This window comes from Bos javanicus, chromosome 23 (genome assembly GCF_032452875.1).
Source record: "Bos javanicus breed banteng chromosome 23, ARS-OSU_banteng_1.0, whole genome shotgun sequence".
NCBI classification, from domain to species: Eukaryota; Metazoa; Chordata; class Mammalia; order Artiodactyla; family Bovidae; genus Bos; species Bos javanicus.
The window spans coordinates 10901738-10921025 of NC_083890.1; the positions used below are offsets into that span (position 1 = coordinate 10901738).

At 45.5% G+C, this 19288-nt stretch overlaps 1 non-coding gene across 1 annotated transcript; it reads left to right on the top strand.

The window, feature by feature from the left end:
- Nucleotides 1-11533: 11533 nt before the first annotated feature.
- TRNAE-UUC (transfer RNA glutamic acid (anticodon UUC)) lies at nt 11534-11606 on the top strand. The gene has a single exon. It is a non-coding gene; the product is annotated as a tRNA-Glu (tRNA).
- Nucleotides 11607-19288: the final 7682 nt, after the last annotated feature.

Below are 19288 nucleotides of genomic sequence, written 5' to 3' on the forward strand. Positions count from 1 at the left end.
ATAGTCCACTTACATTAGGGTTCTCTCGGTGTTTCATATTCTGTGGGTTTGGACAAACGCATACTGACGTGTCGGCTTCCCTGGTGGTGCTAGTGGCAAAGAACCCACCTGCCAATGCAGGAGACATAAGGGGCGTGACATTGATCCCTGGGCTAGGAAGATCCCCTGGAGGGGAGGGCGTGGCAACTCTCTTGAGTATTCTTGCCTGGAAAATTCCAGAGGAGAATGTCACATAGTTTACATCCATCACACGATATGTAGCCTTTTCAGATTAGCTTCTTTCACTTAGACATATGCATCTGAGAGTTTTCTCCATGTCTTTTCATAGCTTGACAACTCAGTTCATTTTAGCACCAAATGATATTCTATTGTCTGACTGTATCACAGTTTATCCATTCACCTATTTGGTTGCTTCCAAGTTTGGGCAGCAATTATGAGTAAAGCTGCTGTGAACATCTGTGTGCAGCTTTTTTTCAACTCCTTTGGGTAAATACCCAAGAAGCAGGGTTGCTGGCTCGTATGATAAGGGTAATGTTTAGTTTTGTAAGAAACTGCCAGACTTTTGGCACCCCATTCCAGTACTCTTGCCTGGAAAATCCCATGGACGGAGGAGCCTGGTGGGCTACAGCCCATGGGGTTGCTAAGAGTTGGACACGACTGAGCGACTTCACTTTCACTTTTCACTTTCATGCATTGGAGAAGGAAATGGCAACCCACTCCAGTGTTCTTACCTGGAGAATCCTAGGGACGGGGGAGCCTGGTGGGCTGCCGTCTATGGGGTTGCACAGAGTCGGACACGACTGAAGCGACTTAAAAGCAGCAGCAGCAGCCAGACTTTTACAAAGTGGCTGCACCATTTTGCATTTCCACCAGGAATAACTGACTTAGCAGCAGCAGCAGCAGCGGTCGCTCTATGTCCTTACCAGCGTTAGGTATTGTCAGTGTTCTGTATTTGGGCCATTCATACCTCATTGTTAGTTTTTTTTTTTGCTGTGCTGAGCGGCTTGTGGGATCTTATTTCCCTAAACAGGGTTGAACCCAGGCAATGGCAGTGAAAATGCCGCATCCTAACCACTGAACCACCAGGGAATTCCCTCACCGTCCTTTTAATTTGCAGTTCCCTACAACATACAACGTTGAATCTCTTTTCACATGCTTACTTGCCATCTGTGTATCTTCTTCAGTGAGGTATCTCTTCAGGCCTTTGGCCCATTTTGTAATCAGGTAGTTTATTTTTTTATTGTTTTTTTTTTTTTTTTTTATTGTTGAGTTTTAAGACTTCATATGTTTTGGATAACAGTCCTGGATCCAACATACATTTTATAAACATTTTCTCCCAGTGGGTGGCTTGTTTTCTTAATCTCTTGACATTATCTTTCACAGTGTAGAAATTCAACATTTTAATAAAGTCCAGCCTGTCAGCTGTTTCTTTCACAGATCATGCCTCTGGTGTTACATCCAGAAATTCACCCACATACCCAAGATGACCTTAATTTTCACCTGTGTCATCTTCTAAGAGTTTTATAGTTGTGTGTTTTACATTGAGGTCCATGAACGATTTTGAGTTAATTCTTTTGAAGGGTGTTAGGTCTGGGTTTAGATTTTTTTTTTTGCATGTGGGTGTCCACTTGTTTCTGCGCCATTTGTTGAAAACACTGTCTTTGCTTCATTGTATTGCCTTTGCTCTTTTGTCCAAGATCAGTTTGCCGTATTTATGTGGATCTATTTCTGGGCTCTCTTCTGCTCTATTGATCTTTGCTATGTTGCCGATACCAGATGATTTTGATTACTGTAGACTCTGGTAAGTGTTGAGGCCCAGTTGTGCCAGTCCTCTGACTTTGTTCTTCTTCAATATTGAGCTGGCTATGCTGGTTCCTTGGCCTTTCCATGTAAACCTTAGAATCAGTTTGTCGATGTTCACAAAATAACTTGCTGGAATTTTGATTGAAACTGCATTGACTCTACAGATCAAGTTGCATCCAGGTTGTTTTTACTTCCAAGTTATCATTCTTATCCCATGATATTTTTAAACTTCAATATGTCCTTTTTGCTCAGTTTGAATTCCATTGTATTAGCGCACATTCCTTCAACATGACACATGTCCTTTAGGCTTTCTTACTAAATCAAGCTGACGAGCCTCTAGACACCATGTTGAAGATAGCTATTTCACCGATCTTAGTTTTTCAGAATAATGACTTTATTATTTCTGTAAAAATGATTCATTTTCTTTTAAAGTATTGAAGGCAGTTTGAATGATGTTATGGAAACCTCCACCCAGACATAACTACTGACAGCATTCTAAGCATCTCGAGAGTATTCCTAGCTAGAAGGTTAGATTAAAATGCTTTTATTAAAATGGGCCCAGTCATATCAAAGAATAAAAATGCTATATCAATTTTATATAATTATGATAGAAGAAAAAGAAAGTGAAGTAGACATTTCTTTCTCCCCCACACAAAAAATTGATTCCTTAAAAACCTCTCTGAAGTTAAGATTATGAGAAACATTGAAAAAACTGGAACTGTTCGCAATAAAGTTTCATTTCTACGCGATATGTTTCAAGGTTCTGAAGATAAAAAAATAGCTCATTCCTTCTCCAACCTGATCTCTTCCTCTACTTTTCAATCTGTATGAGTTACAGCTACATGGATGTTATCACTGTTGAATTTCCTTCTGCTCTGAAATCATCATTCCCAGAATTATTTAGCCTTCATCTTATATTTAAACTCATCTGTGACTCACCAGCAGTACTTTGACCATCACTTCTCATTCCTGAGTTGTTTTCAAACTCTTGGTTGGCTGAATCATCATTAAGTTTTTCAGGGAATGGCTCATAAACGCTGTGTTTTCTGCATTTGAGAATGTCTCTGTGGTCTTTATGCTTGAACACAACTTGGCTGAGTAAAGTATTCTTGCATCACACTTTCTTTTGCTCAGAACTTTGGAGGCATTTCTCCATTGTCATTTGGCAGCTTGACTGTTCGTAGGAACAAGGTGGGCCACCCTAAGATTTCCCCTTTAAAATAAAAGTGACTTTTTCCCCTTTCTTCTTCTTCCCCTCCTCACCTGCCTCTTTCTTCTTCCTCTCCTCCTCCTCTCCTTCTTCTTTTTCTTCATCCGTATGCTTGAAGAATTCTTTCTTTTTTATTCTTTATCACCTTCTCCTAGAACAAGGTATACTCTTTTGAGTTGCAATTCCAGTCTTCATCCTGGGGAAGATGTCTTGTATCTTCCTTAAAATGGATGCTTTTTCATTTGTTAGGTTTTCTGTTTCAGATTCTGCCTTTATTCCTTTGTTTCATTGTCTTGATCTTTTATGACTATTGCCTTGTCTCTCTCTCCTTTTTTTTTGGCCACCTGGTGTGGCACGTGAGCTCTTAGTTCCCAGACCAGGGACTGAACCCTCGCCCCCTGCAGTGGAAGCCATCTTAATCACTGGACTGCCAGGGAAGTCCCTCTTCTCTCTAATACCTGTCTTTTTTTCTCATTTACCATGAATATCTCAAGGGTTCCCTCTGTATCAATTTATTTTTCAGCCATATCTATTTAGTTTCTTGTTATTTTTGATATGCTTGTTTTATAGAAGTGCCAACAGTTTGTTCCCTTTCTATTCAGTTCAGTCGCTCAGTCGTGTCCAACTCTTTGCGACCTCGTGAACTGCAGCACACCAGGCCTCCCTGTCCATCACCGACTGCCGGAGTCTACCCAGACCCATGACCACTGAGTCAGTGATGCCATCCAACCATTTCATCCTCTGTCGTCCCCTTCTCCTCCCACCTTCAATCTTTCCCAGCATCAGGGTCTTCTCAAATGAGTCTGCTTTTCGCATCAGGTGGCCAAAGTATTGGAGTTTCAGCTTCAGCATCAGTCCTTCCAATGAACACCTAGGACTGATCTCCTTTAGGATGGACTGGTTGGATCTCCTTGCAGTCCAAGGGACTCTCAAGAGTCTTCTCCAACACCACAGTTCAAAAGCATCAATTCTTTGGCACTTAGCTTTCTTTATAGTCCAACTCTCAGATCCATAAGTGACTACTGGAAAAACCATAGCCTTGACTAGACGGACCTTTGTTGGCAAAGTAATGTCTCTGCTTTTTAATATGCTATCTAGGTTGGTCATAACTTTTCTTCCAAGGAGTAAGCATCTTTTAATTTCATGGCTGCAATCACCATCTGCAGTGATTTTGGAGCCCCCCAAAATAAAGTCAGCCACTGTTTCCACTGTTTCCCGTCTATTTGCCATGAAGTGATGGGACCAGATGCCATGATCTTAGTTTTCTGAATGTTGAACTTTAAAGCAACTTTTTCACTCTCCTCTTTCACTTTCATCAAGAGGCTCTTTAGTTCTTCTTCACCTTCTTCCATAAGGGTGGTGTCATCTGCATATCTGAGGTTATTGGTATTTCTCCCAGCAATCTTGATTCCAGCTTGTGCTTCTTCCAGCCCAGCGTTTCACGTACTCCTTTTCATATTTGGAACCAGTCTGTTGTTCCATGTCCAGTTCTAACTGTTGCTTCCTGACTTGCATACAGGTTTCTCAAGAGGCAGGTCAGGTGGTCTGGTATTCCCATCTCCTTCAGAATTTTCCACAGTTTATTGTAATCCACACAGTCAAAGGCTTTGGCATAGTCAATAAAGCAGAAATAGAAGTTTTTCTGAAACTCTCTTGGTTTTTCGACGATCCAGTGGATGATGGCAATTTGATCTCTGGTTCCTCTGCCTTTTCTAAAATCAGGTTGAACATTTGGTTAGTGCAAATATAATTGCGATTTCAGACTATAAATTTTAATTCATTATTATTAGGCTCAAACACATCTTGGTGCATCTCAATTTACTGAGTGTATTTCTCAGATGTAACGGTTTCTTTGGGAGTCAGAAAGCTGTAATGGGTCAGACCCACAGCAGACCAGGAAGCAGTGACCATGACCTTTCTTTAGCACAAGTTTGGCTTTGGGAAGTGCTCTGGGGCTTCTTGGTCCAACCACTGAGCTGGTCCTTGCAGGTTGTCACATAAAATCCACTTTTTGTCACTCATCACAATCCAATCAAGAAATGGTTTGTTGTTGCATAGAATGAGAGAAGACACTTCAAAATTATAATCTTTTTGATTTCGATCAGCTCATGAGGCACCTACTTGGCAAATTTTCTCGCCTTTCCAGTTTGTTTCAAATGTGAAACTTTTCGTGTAGGGGTAAGAGGATCAGCTTCGATGACTGCTCTCAGTTGGTTATTGTCAACTTCCAATGGCCGGCCAGTGTGTTCCTCATCCTCGAGGCTCTCGTCTCCTTTGTGAAATTTCCTGAACCACCACCGCACAGTACATTCGTTAGCAGTTTCTGGACCAAATGTGAGTTGTCTGGTGCTTTATGACCATTTTGAACTCAAATAAGAAAACCACTCAAATTTGCTTGTCTAACATCACTTCCATAATCTAAAATACATATAAAATAGCAAGTAAGTTATTAGCAAAAAAAAAAAAAAAAGAGAGAAGTGCATATTAAAATGATGTATAGCATAACCACATCTATTCAAGCATGTATTCCAGTATCCAGTTGAAAATTTCAGCAGTGCAAAACTGCAATTACATCTGCACCAACCTAAATATTGTCATCCCATCTGTGCTTACTTCTTGAATTCATGTTGTTCAATTTTTCTGTAGCTCAAAATGCTGTAGGGATTTATTTTTTCTGTTCCTTGGGTTACTTTTTTTTCTAGACTTGGTTTTCATTGATCACAGGCATGTATCAATATATCATATATTTCTGCAGCTACTCCGTCTTTTCAATGTTTCATGTATTTCTTTTCAATGTCTCATGCTTAACATGGCAGCTCTGGCCAAATCTTCATTTCTGTATAATCTGGGTACGTTCTCAGTTCTAACAGTGTCTGTGCCCCCCACTAAGATTTTACAAATTCTAACTTTTGACCATATTAATGATGTATTGACTTGTGTAGCTCACTTAGTGCTTGCCATGAAAGCCCTGTCTTTGCTTTCTTACCTGAGGACCCTCCCCACCAGGTAGACAGCTGAGACACTCTCACTGTTCCTCCCTGACCTCAACCTTCACTCTGTCCTGATCAGGAACTCATATTTTCTCAACTGCTTACCATATTCCATCTTCTCTTGTTTAAAAAAGAATTTCCTCATTTCCATCCCCACCAAGTGAAAGTACTGAACACTAAGTTAATGAAAACCTAGTAAATGTAAGAAAATACATTAGAAGCCAACTCAGTAGGCGCTTCCTCTCCAACCACCCTGACACACACCCACACACAGGGCCACCTCGCCCCTCGGGGACTTCTCCGTGAAGTGAAAGGGCTGGAGACTCGGGAGCCAGAGGCCTCGGTAGGAATCCCACTCCTGGCTTGTTAGGACAGTGACCTTGGGGAGTTCCACTGACCTCTCTGCTTTTGGTTTCCTCATCCCTAAACCAGTGCAGCTAGTCCTGTCTTCAGAGCATCAGTATAAAGATACCTGAGACCAGGTGTGTGAAGGGCCCAGAGCAGGGCCTCGGCGTCCCGTTTTCCACGCATGCTCAGCTGAGTCCTCTCTCACAGTCAGCTGCTGCTCTTCACTGTGGACGGCCCTCCCCCAGCCTCAAGAGCCATCCTGGAAATGACAGGCAGAACCGGACCAGGCCCCAAAGGTTCTCTAGTCCCCTCTCCGCTTTTGTGAGGAAGTGAAGCCGAGGCCTGAAGCTGATGGCTGAGTCAGGAGTGGAAGTGCCCACCCAGTGCTCCTGACCACCGGCCCTCTTAGGTTTATGGAAATACTGTCTGTCAGCTCCCTACCCAGCTCCACAGTCCTCCCCTTGGCTTCCCTTAGCCCAGTTCCATTCTGAACCCTTGGTAAAAATCATCTGAAGAGAGACTTCCCTGGTGGTCCAGAGGTTGAGAATCTGCCTTGCAGGGCCGTGCAGGGTACGCAGTTCCCCTGGTCAGGGAACCAAGATCCCACATGCTGTGGGGCTACTGAGCCACCAGGGAGCCTGCATAAGGCGACCAAGATCCCACGTGCTGCAACTAAGACCCAACGCAGACAAATAAATGAAAATTAAAAATATGTTTTAAAAAATCACCTAAAGATGTCCCCTCACAGCCTCCCACTAAGCTCTTCCCTCATCCTCTTTTGCTGACTCCCACATTTAACACTTTCTTTCACCCGCCCTGTCTGGCCCGTGTTTGTGGGACAAAAAACAAAGCTCATTCTTCTCAGCTGAACCCATTCCCACTCCCAGCTCCCTCTGGAGGTTGGGCCCTTCAATCTTCCGGCAGAGACCCTGTGCTTCTCTCCTGCCCTCTGGTTCCCTAAGGCAGCTCATGTGGACAGAGTCAGCCACATTCTCCTTCCACCCACACAGATCCCTCCCTGTCTGAGGACGAAACTCTACACGGATGTCCTGCCAGCAGCATACTCAGGAGGCCTCAGAGAGAACTATCTTGGCCCCGAAGATACCTCTCGGCTCTCAGGTTCCCTGACTCCTGCCCAAGCCCCAGTGCCTGGCAGATCTGTCCTCTGCCAACCTCCAGGCATCTCCAGTCGAGCTGTGCAGAGCCCAGAGGGTTGGCTGAACGTGTCAGGGCTTTTTCCCCAGATGTCCTCAGGGTTACAGAAAAGAATATGGCCCCAACCCCTCGAGGTTTAATACATTTGTGTTGTGGAGACACAGGAGCAAGTGTAAAGGGCACTTGAAGAACTAAATACTGGAAAGTAAGATGTTCTCTGAGAATTAAACCGTATCAATGCAAGATGAATCAGAACAGATCTGCAGAGCCACATGAAGGAACCGTTTCCACATCTGACAAATCAGAATGGAGATATAGTACAAAGAAACAGTAAAGATCGTGCCCATCAGAAAGTGGAGAGAGTGGCCACCAGTGGAAGCCCAGAAAAGGGAGAGCCACAGAGGCAGAGGCTGGCAGTGCCCATCTGATTGGAAAGACAGTGCCCTCCAGGTGGTTGGCATAACTGACCTTACCCACACCTCTTTGGATTAGGAAGCTTCATCCATGCTAAGATGCCAGAGGAATGGCAGAAAGCTGGGAGTGGGGAAAGGGAGTGGACCAGAGTCACTGGTAAAGCCAGGCTGTGAGCTCCGTGAGGACAGGCTCCTCGTGAGTGTTTCCTGAGCGAATGCTGTAGGATAAGGACTACACCAGAGAAGGTGAGGCCTGAGCCGGGCCTTCAGAGATGGGAAAGGACCTTAGTGGATGAGGGACAGGAAAACATGTTCCAGAATGGGTGCTTTGCCTGGAAAATGAAAGCTTGATGGAATAGCTCGATGCGTGCAGACGACTAGGAGGCTGGCAAACAGCACGCCCTAGGGTAAGGGCCAGCTTGTGAGATGAGAAACTTGTGGGAGCTGTCAAGTTTCTCAGAAGGAAAGACACAGGAGGAATGCAGTGTCTCAGAATCATCCTGGCTGGGCGGCTGACAGATGCCGGGGGAGGAAAGGAGCTGTGGGGTCCAGAAATGGGCCAGGCAGGCAGCTAGGAGGCCTTGAAATAACTCCGGTCAGGATCATGGGACTGTCTGTCACAGCGGGCACCGGAAATGAAGCTGGGAAAGACAGGCAGAGATATGCACAAAAATAATTCCTGTGCTATCCTTTGTATTTGGGGCGGCAGTGGGGGAGGGGGTGTGAGGAAAAAAACCCAAACATCCATGAGTAGGAAAATGGATAGGGAGACAGCTGTGTGTTCATGCAATAGAAAACTGCAGCAGGGAAAATGAGCAGAAAGTTCTCCAAGCCTTGATGTCAAGAAACCTTGGAAAGAGAGGAAGGAAGGAGGAGAAGAAGGGAAAAACAAGTTTCAGAAGGATCTAACCCATGCTGTCCAGTGTGGTAGCCATGAGCTACATGGGGCTATGTAAGCGTAAATTAATTAAAATTTAAATACAATTCCTACACCAACCACATTTTAAGTGCTTGAAAACCACATGCAGTTAGTGGCTACCATCTGTGATGGCACAGATAAAGAGCACTGCCACCATCACAGAGAGTTCCTTTGGACAGCGCTAACGTTTTCAAAGACAGAAAACAATGTATGTTGTGCCTGGATAAGGAATGTGTAGTCAAAGTACAGTGGAGATCATGCAAATGTCAGAGAGCAAAATCTTACAGCGGGATGTCTGGGAAGGGACGTGTTCAGGATCAGAGAAGGCGCACTAGGGGCTTCCGTGTTTTACCTCCAAAGCCAGTGGCTAAATGAGTGCTTGATATATTATCATCTATACTTTTATATGCCTTAAGTATTTCGTAGTAAAAACAGTATTAAAAGGTAGACTGGACCTGAAGGACAGTGTGATGGAGACTGAGGACAGGTCAGGTAGGAGAACTAAATGACTTGAATTTCTCACCTGAGAGGTGTCAGAAAGCAGTAGGGAGCACTGGCTGTGGGGGCATCTGACTGTCCTCAGCCTGGTACACATGGTCCCCATGTGTACTATTCAGCCGCTCCCTTGCTGCCATCACCACCCTCCATCCTCACAGATACTCTTCTTGGTCTTCGTTGCCATGGTTACCTCCAGACAGCTATGAAGGGGTCAGGCACAAGCACCTGCAGAGGCTGACCCCCTGCCGGTCACACACACACCTCCAAGTGGCCCCCCTGCTGGCCCAGACTTAGCCCCCACCATCCTCACCATACACCCGTTCCCACAGGCTCCTCCACCCAGCTCCAAAACCAAGCCCAGCCCACACTGGCAAAAGGGCCACTCACGTCCCATTAAGAGTCCAGCAAGGCCTGGGACAGCTGTGCTCCGTCAGGAATTTGTCTGCAGCAAGAAGCCAGCGACCCAGGGGAGGTCTGGGCCAGGCGCCCAGCTCTGCTAAGGTCAAGAGGCTCCTGGATGCAGGCTGTGGGCACTGGCCAAGTTTGGCATTTCAGGGGAGGGAGGGAGCCTCTGACCCCACGGCTGGGCACTGGGACCTGGGCATGATTCGGGGCTGCCTCCTCTTCAGAGCAGTTTGTTGTGGCCTCGACTGTGGGGGTGATGCCTTCTCCTCGGAGCCCCTCAGTCCCTGTTCCCAGAGCCAAGAAACCCTAGACCAAGACACTAGTTAGCAGATCCCATTCTGCGCCATCAAGGCACCTGGGCACCTCCTGCCTCTTTCTACTGATTCACAACAGCTACCATTTTTCAAGTGCTACATATGTGACATTAATTTTATTGAATCACCCCTGCAAGTCTCTGAAGAAGGTGGTATTATCCCATTTTACATATGAACAAAGTGAGGTTTGAGGGGGTAAGTGATTTGCCCAGCTAGTGAATGACACTCATGCTTAGAACCTGGAAGCATCTGACCTGCTTTCACCGCTGAACTCTCTAGACCCCCTTTTCATCATCTCCCTTCCTCTGGCACTCACCCTGCCTCCCGTCTGTCTCTTCCTCCCCAGCCTTTCTCTGTACCTCTGTCTGTGTGATCCCCTCCTCTGTTCCTTTCTCCTTGCCCCATCACTTCCATCTCCCCTACTTCCTCTCCTTCCCTGACCCAGAAACACAAAGATAATTCACTATACAGTGAATTGCTGTACCATCAAGTGGCTAGGGACTGCAAAAGCCAGGACTTTCAGAGTGATTTGGATTCCGTGCCAGTGACCTTTTGTTTCCATGAGAACACAGAATGTGGCACCCAGCAACCTGGCCCGAGTCTGCTATGTCGATACTAATAAAAGAGCAAGCTGAGCTACAATGATGAGAATGAGAACTAAAAAAACAATACCCACAATATAAGAAAAAACCTTGCACCCAAAGGGAAGTGATTCACCTGATGTATAACCTTGAGAACTGGTTAACTGACATCACAGCTACTCTATGATGTAGCTGGAAAATAATTTCGCAGTTTTTATTTTCCAAACACTGCAAAGTGGTCATTAGGAAGATAGGACCAAATTACAGAAACTATTTATGATAACTTCCAAGGGGGGGAAAAAAAAGAATCCAACATTGTACATGTGCTATTGCTTCATTCAGTTCAGTTCAGTCGCTCAGTCGTGTCCGACTCTTTGTGACCCCATGGACTGCAGCATGCCAAGATTCCCTGTCCAACAGCAACTCCTGGAGCTTGCTAAAACTCATGTCTATCGAGTTGGTGATGCCATGCAACCATCTCATCCTCTATCGTCCCCGTCTTCTCCTGCCTTCACTCTTTCCCAGCATCAGGGTCTTTTCAAATGAGTCAGTTCTTCACATCAGGTGGCCAAGGTATTGGAGTTTCAGCTTCAGCGTGAGTCCTTCCAATGAATATTCAGGACTGATTTCCTTTAGGAGTGACTGGTTGGATCTCCTTACAGTCCCAGAAACTCTTAAGAGTCTTCTTCAACACCACAGTTCAAAAGCATCAATTGCTTCATTAAGGAAAGAAGAAGGAAAGATACTGGGACTGTGCTTCTCAAACCCAGTTTGAGAAGGTGAAGGACCTGTTTGTGTTTGTAAAATTTCCAGTCCATCACAAATCAGTAGTTTTGTAAAGTGCCATAAAAATAAATAATAAACATATATCTATTAAAGCACTAGCATCCAGGGAATTCCCTGGTGGTCCAGTGGTGAGAACTCGGCACTTTCACTGCCGAGGGCACAGGTTCAACCCCTGGTCAGGGAACTAAGATCCCACAAGCCACATGACCAAAAAATACATACAGTAAGTAAATAAAAAAGATAAAAAAGCACTAGTGCCTAAAATATACTTTTAAAAAAAACTTGCAAAACTTAACAGTAAAAAAAAAAAAAATCCAATTTGAAATGAGTAAGACGTGAACAGACACTTCACCAAAGAGGATGGCAAATAACCACATGAAAAGACATTCACTACCATCATCCACCAAGAAATGCAAAGTGAGATCACAATGAGCTCTCACAGCACACAGATTAGAATGGGGCCCATCAGTTTCCTACGGCTGCAAAACAAATTACCACAAACTTGGCAGCTTAGAACAGCAGAGATTTATTCTCTCACAGCTCTTTAGACCAGAAATCAACACATCAAGGGTACCATGCTCCCTCCAAAGGCTCTAAGAAAGAATCCTTCCTGGTCTCTTTTATCTTCTTCTTTTTTTTTTTTTTTTTAAGGAAATGGCAACCCACTCCAGTATTCTTGCCTGGAGAATTCCATGGAGAGAGGAGCCTGGCAGGCTACAGTCCATGGGGTCACGGAGAGTCGGACACGACTGAGCAACTATCACTCACACTTTAAGATTTTAAAATATATTTATTTGGCTGGCCAGGTCTTAGTTGCATAATGTGAATTTTTAGTTGGACATCTGGGATCTAGTTCCCTGACCCCTGCTTTAAGAGTGCGGAGTCTTAACCACTGGATCACCAGGGAAGACCTCTTTTAGCTTCCTGAGGCGGCTAACAATCCCTGTGCTCCTTGGCTCATAGCTGCATCACCTCTATCTCTGTCCCTTCTTTCGTCATCACACGGCCTTCCTGCCTGTGTGTCTGTGCTTTCTCATAGCCTTCTTATAAAGATACCAGTCACTGAATCTAGGGTCCACCCTAATCCAGTGTGACTTCATCTTAGCTTGATGATATCTGTAGAAACTGTATTTCCAAAAAAGATCATAGGCATATGTTTTGGGGGTTGGGACTCGATCATATCTTTTAAGGGGACACAATTCAACCCACATTAATGGTGTAAATAAAAAAGAAGGTGTTAGTTGCTCAGTTGTATCCCAGTCTTTTTGATCCCGTGGACTGTAGCCCACCAGGCTCCTCTCTCCATGGAATTCTCCAGGCAAGAATACTGGAGTGGGTAGCCATTCCCTTCTCCAGGAGATCTTCCCAACCCAGGGATTGAACCTGGGTTTCCCAGATTGCAGGCAGACTCTTTACTGTCTGAGCCACCTAGGATAACCACAAATGCTGATAAGAATGGGGAGGAACTAGATCTCTCAGACACTGCAGCTGGAACGTAATTTCACCGTTTTTGTGAAACAAAATACATATTCACCAAAAGACCCCGCAATCATATTCTCAGGCATTTATCTGAGAGAAATGAAAACTCATGTTCAGACAAAAATCCGTACACCATGTTTATCTTATAATAACCTCAAACTGGAAACAACCTGAATGTCCTTCGAGAGTGAACGGTTACACAGACCATGGCACATCTGTACTGTGGAACACCCTTCAGCCAGCTAAAGAAATGGGCTATTGATACTAACACATGCAGCAACCTGGATGGACTGCAAGAGCATTTGTGCTTAGTGAAAAAGTCAGTCTCCAAAGGCTACATGCTATATGATTGCATTTACATAATATTCTTGGATTATAAAACAATAGCAATGGAGAAAAAAGTAATGGTTGCCAGGAAACAGGGTTAGGAGTGGGGGTTGAGACTATAAAGAGGTACAAGAGGAAGTTGCTTTAATTTCTGTATATTAGTTGTCATGACGACTACACAAATCTGAGATCAAACTGCACAGAACCACACATGCACACACATGTGCACATACACATATGTGTACAACAGGGAGCAACTGGCTTGTTCAGAACTGGAAAGGAGTACGGCAAGGTACGTGAAATCTGAACAAGGTCTGTAGATTCAGTACAACACTGTTGCACCAATGTCAGTTTCCTTGTTTAGATACTGTAGCACAGTTATATAAGATGTCTGGGAGAAGCTAGGTAAAGGGCTCGTGGGACTCTGCTATTTTTGTGACTTTCTGTGAGTCTATAATTATTTCAAAATAAAACATTAAAAAAATTATTAGAGGGCTTCCCTGGTGTCTCAGTGGTAAAGAATCTGCTTGCCAATGCAGGAGACGTGTGTTCAGTCCTCGGTCCAGGAGGATCCCACATGCCGTGGAGCAACTGAGCCCATGTGCCACAACTATTGAGCCTGTGCTCTAGAGCCCAGGAACTGCAACTACCGAGCCCACACACCCTAGAGCCTGTGCTCCGCAGCAAGAGAAGCCACCGCAATGAGAAACCCACACACCGCAAATAGGGGAAAGCCCAGGCAGCAACGGAGACCTAGCACAGACAAAATAAATAAAAATTTAAAATTATTTTAAAAATTATTAGAAAAACAAAATGAAAAGTAGATACACAAGATGCAAACAAAAAAGGTCTTAATGACCTATATAATCATGATGGTGTAGTCACTCACCTAGAGCCAGACATCCTGGAGTGTGAAGTCAAGTGGGCCTTAGGAAGCATTACTATGAACAAAGCTAGTGGAGGTTATGGAATCCCAGCTGAGCTATTTAAAATCCTAAAAGGTGATACTGTTAAAGTGCTGCATTCAATATGTCAGCAAACTTGGAAAAATTTGCTGTGGCCACAGGACTAGAAAAGGTCAGTTTTCATTCTAATTCCGAAGAAGAGCAATGCCAAAGAATGTTCAAACTAACCTAGAATTGTGCTCATTTCACATGCTAGTAAGGTTATGTTCAAAATCCTTCAAGTTAGTTTCAGTAATACCTGAACCAAGAACTTCCAGATGTACAAGCTAGGTTTAGAAAAGACAGAGCCAGAGATCAAATTGCCAACATCTGTTGTATCATAGAGAAAGCAAGGGAATTCCAGAAAAACATCTACTTCTGCTTCACTGACTATGCTAAAGCCTTTTACATGTGGACCACAACAAACTGGAAAATTCTTAAAGGGATGGAAATACCAGACCACCTTACCTGTCTCCTGAGAAACCTATATGCAGGGCAAGAAGCAACAGCTAGAACCGGACATGGATCAACTGACTGGTTCAAAATTGGGAAAGGAGTACATCAAGGCTGTATATTGTCACCCTGCTTATTTAACTTACATGCAGAGTGTGTGTGTGTGTGTGTGTGTGTGTGTGTGTGTGTGTGTGCACTCTCAGTCATACCTGACTCTTTGCAACCCCACCAACTGTACCCACAGGCTCCTCTGACCATAGAATTTTCCAGTCAAGAATACTGGAGTGGGTTGCCATTTCCTTCTCCAGGGGATCTTCCAGACCTAGGAATCAAACCCACATCTCTTGCATCTCCTGCATTGGCAGGAAATTCTTTACCACTAGCGCCTCCTAGGATACATCATGTGAAATGCCAAGCTGGATGAATCACAAACGAATCAAGACTGCTCAGAGAAATATCAGCAACTTCAGATATGCAGATGATACCATTCTAATGGCAGAAAGTGAAGAGGAACTAAAGAGCCTCTTGATGAGGGTGAAAAAGGAGAGTGAAAAAGCTGACTTGACACTCAACATTAAGAAAACTAAGATCATGGCATCTGGTCCCATCACTTCATGGCAAATAGAAGGTAAAAGTGGAAGCAGTGACAGATTTTATTTTCCTGGACTCCAAAATCACTGCAGACAGTGACTGCAGCCATGAAATTAAAAGACGCTCGCTCCTTGAAAGGAAAGTGATGCCCAACCTAGGCAACATATTAAAAAGCAGAGATATCACTTTGCCCACAAAGATCCACCATATAGTCAAAGCTATGGTTTTTCCAGCAGTCATGTGTGGATGTGAGAGTTGGACCATAAAGAAGGCTGAACGCCGAAGAATTGGTGCTTTCAAACTGTGGTGCTGGAGAAGACCCTGGAGAGTCCCTTGGGCTGCAAGGAGATCAAACCAGTCAATCCGAAAGGAAATCAACCCTGAATATTCATTGGAAGGACTGCAGCTGAAGCTGAAGCTCCAGTAATTTGGCCGCCTGAATTGAAGAGCTGACTCATTGAAAAAGACCCTGATACTGGGAAAGATTGAAGGCAAAGGGAGAAGTGGGCAACAAAGGATGAGGTGGTTAGATAGCATCATCGACTCAGTGGACGTGAATTTAAGCAAACTCCAGGAGATAGTAGGGGACGGAGGAGCCTGGCATCCTGCAGTCCATGAGATCGCAGAGTCTGACAACTTAGCGACTGAACAACAGTGACAGCACAAGACGCCTCAATTTTTGAATCACATGTTCAACAGACACAAAACAATTAGGCCAAATTATGTCAAATTGTAAGAGTACTTCAGTGCCTGCTCTTGTCTTCTGAACCTGTTGTGCTAAGGAGGAGCAGTGACCATCTGGCAGAATGGCACTGGGCCATGGACCACACTTGGAGTAGCACTCTCTCAAAGACTAGAGGCGAATACTACAGAGGTGGAATTTTTTCCCTCTTTTTGGCTTGTGGAATTATATTGCTATTCAAAATTTGGGGAATTTCCTGGCGGTCTAGTGGTTAGGACTCACACTTTCACTGCTGGGGCCCTGGTTCAATCCTTGGTCGGAGAACTAAGATCCAGGAAGCCATGCAGCAAAGCCAAAAAAAAAAAAAAAAGCAAGAAAAGAAAAACAATTTAAAATATGTACAGATAATAACTCAAAAAACAAATTTCCATCGACGCACCTCTGCGGGGGTGGGGCTGGCTCGAGGGGGCTCTGATGCCATGGTGTGGTGAGCGTGGCATCGCCCGACGTGTCGACGTTTTCAGGGAACGCAGAACAGATTAACCCAAAAGACAAAACCTTTGTCCCACGTGCTTTGCTCCTTTCTGTACATAGCTCCTCGGCTCACGAACCTAACTGTAAACATTCAGGTATTTTTGTACAAATAAGGGACTGATGTTCTGTTTGTCGTTAGAAATAAACATTAATACAGTGTTCTTCAAAAAAAAAAAAAAATTTCCTCCAAGTCCTGGTTAAAGAGAAAAATGTACTTGACGTAAAGCACAGCCAAGCCTGCGTGCTTCCTCCGCCTCCTCCCCTGACTTCACCTCCTGGCCTCTACCCCTCTGTCCCCAGTCTGTTTGCCCTCAATCTCCCTCTCTCTCCAGTGGGAGGTCCCAGGCTCTGGTGCACCCCTTCCCAGCCCCCAACATTGGGGACATCACTTCATCTCTCTAAGCATCAGTTTTCTCGTGTGTGGCGATGACAGTACCCACCTCAGAGCTGTCATCTGAGGAGTAAATGAGATCACCCACACAGCAAGGGCTCTGAGCCCATGGGGAGATGTGTGCATGTGGAGTAGGGCCCTCTGGCTGCATAGCAGTCCCCAAACAGTCAGGCCAGCTCTGGTCAACCTCCCAGTCTCATTCCCATCTCACCCTCCCCTCTCAGACAAGCCGGCTCCTCCTTCTCTGCCTCCGCAGTCTACCTCCCCTCCAAGTGTACACGTCCTCCCCTTCCAGCTGTGCGCTCCCCCAGTCCAAGAGGGGATCCTTCCCAGAGGAAAAGCCAGGCCAGGCTGCTGCATTATTTTTCTCTATTAGAACTGAAGGCCCTGTAATTCCTCCCACCTGTAATAATAATAATAATAATACATTCATATTGGCTAACTCAATGAGCACTTAGTGTGTGCCAGGCACCATCCCAAGCCCTGTCCGTGTTTAAACTCATTTAATGCTCACAACCATCCTATGAGGTAGGTTCTGTTCTAAGCCCAGTTTACAGTTGAGGAAACTGAGGCCAGCAAGCAGGGAAAAACTTGCCCAAGGCCACCCAGATGATAAGCCCCACACTCTTATCCACAAAGCTATGCATGCTTCCTGGTGGTTTTCCTCCTTCCTGATGGTGGGGATCGTCAGATCTCTCTTACTCACCCAGCTCAGGGCCTGGCACGATGGAGCGTGCCAGTACTAAGTTCTTCAGTCGTGTCCAACTCTGTGCAACCCTCTGAAATACAGCCGTCCAAGCTCCACTGTCCATGGGATTCTCCAGGCAAGAAATACTGGCGTGGCTTACCATGCCCTCCTCCAGGGGATCTTCCCCACCCAGAGAAGCTCTGTGAAACCTCTGTTAAATGAATGAATGAATGGGTGGATAAATTCTGCCCCACTGCACTATCTGGACTATTCTTATGTGTATAGTTCACTGAGAGTGCAGGCTTCGAGGATCCCAGCTGAACTCTGGAAGTACTGATTCCAAGACCTCCCTGATGGTCCAGTGGTTAAGAATCTGCCTGCCAATGCAGGGGACACGGGTCATATCCCTAGTCTGGGAAGATTCCACGTGCCACAGGGCAACGAAGCCTGTGCACCACAACTACGGAAGCCTGAGTGCTCTAGAGCCAGTGCTCAGCAACAAGAGAAGCCACGGCCCTGAGAAGCCTGCCCACCACAGCTAGAGAGCCTGTGCTCAGCAACAAAGACCAGGGCAGCCAAAAACAAATTGATTAATTAAAGAGATGACCGATTCCAGCTTCCTACCGTGTGAAGGCCAAGAACTTGGTCCCCGCTCGGTCATTACAATGCAAGGGCTTGACCACCGCAACTGGGCCTGTTTCCCTTCCAACACCCTCCCCTCAGAGTCCTTGCTACAGCAGCTCACTCACGGCTCTGCTTTTGTGAGCTCTCTTGATTTCAAAAGAAGAAACAGACATGGTCTATCTTCTATATATTCAGAGCAGGAAGAGTCCCAGCATCCCACCTCCAAATAAGTACCTCAAGCACATGCATTCGCTGAGGGCACATGGAGGCCATAGTTTTATCTATAGTAGAAAACGCTACTCCAAAGCAGTGTGGTTGCTGTCTATTGTCAGGGGCTATTGTCGTTTAGTCGCAAAGTTGCGTCTGACTCTTGCGACCCCATGGACTGTAGCCCACCAGGCTCCTCTGTCCATGGAATTCTCCAGGCCAGAATACTGGAGTGGGTTGCCATGCCCTCCTCCAGGGGATCTTCTCAACCCAGGGATTGAACCCACGTCTCCTGCATCACAGGCAGATTATTTACCACTGAGCCACCAGGGAAGGTCCATCGAGGGCCTGCTCTGTGCCAGGTACCGTACTAGGTGCTTTTTGTATATCTGATCTCATTTAATCCTTCCAGCTCCATGAAGTAGGTACTATTACTGTCATTGGTTCAGTTGAGAAAACTGCCAAAAACACAGCTAGAAAGGGAGGAGAACCAAGATTCAGATTGAGGTTGGCCCAACCTTTACCAAACATACCCTGTCTTCCTCTATCCTTCCACAAGCCACCTGCAGCTTTCTTATCTTGCCCAGTCCTCTGAGCGTAGAGTCCATGTGGCTTCCTTCCTGTTATGTGTCCTTAGCACCCAGTGGGTGTGACCACTGGGTGTGCAAGCAGTCACTGCAGAAGTTACTGTGATTCTGTGGACTGGAGGACCTGTCAGGAGGGACTGCAGAACTCACATGGCTCTTGGCCTGAGCCCCCGTTACCGAGAGAAGGGAGGCTCTGGCCAAGGACTCTTGAGGGGGGAGAAACACTGGGAGTGGACTCAGCTCTGGTCGGGACCCAAGCACCCTGCCCTCCCCGAGACATTGTGTGAGCAGGGCCAGGCCTCCAGATTCAGCCCCTCCCGCCCGTCCCAGTCAGGGTGGTGCTTGTGTAGGAAGGACTT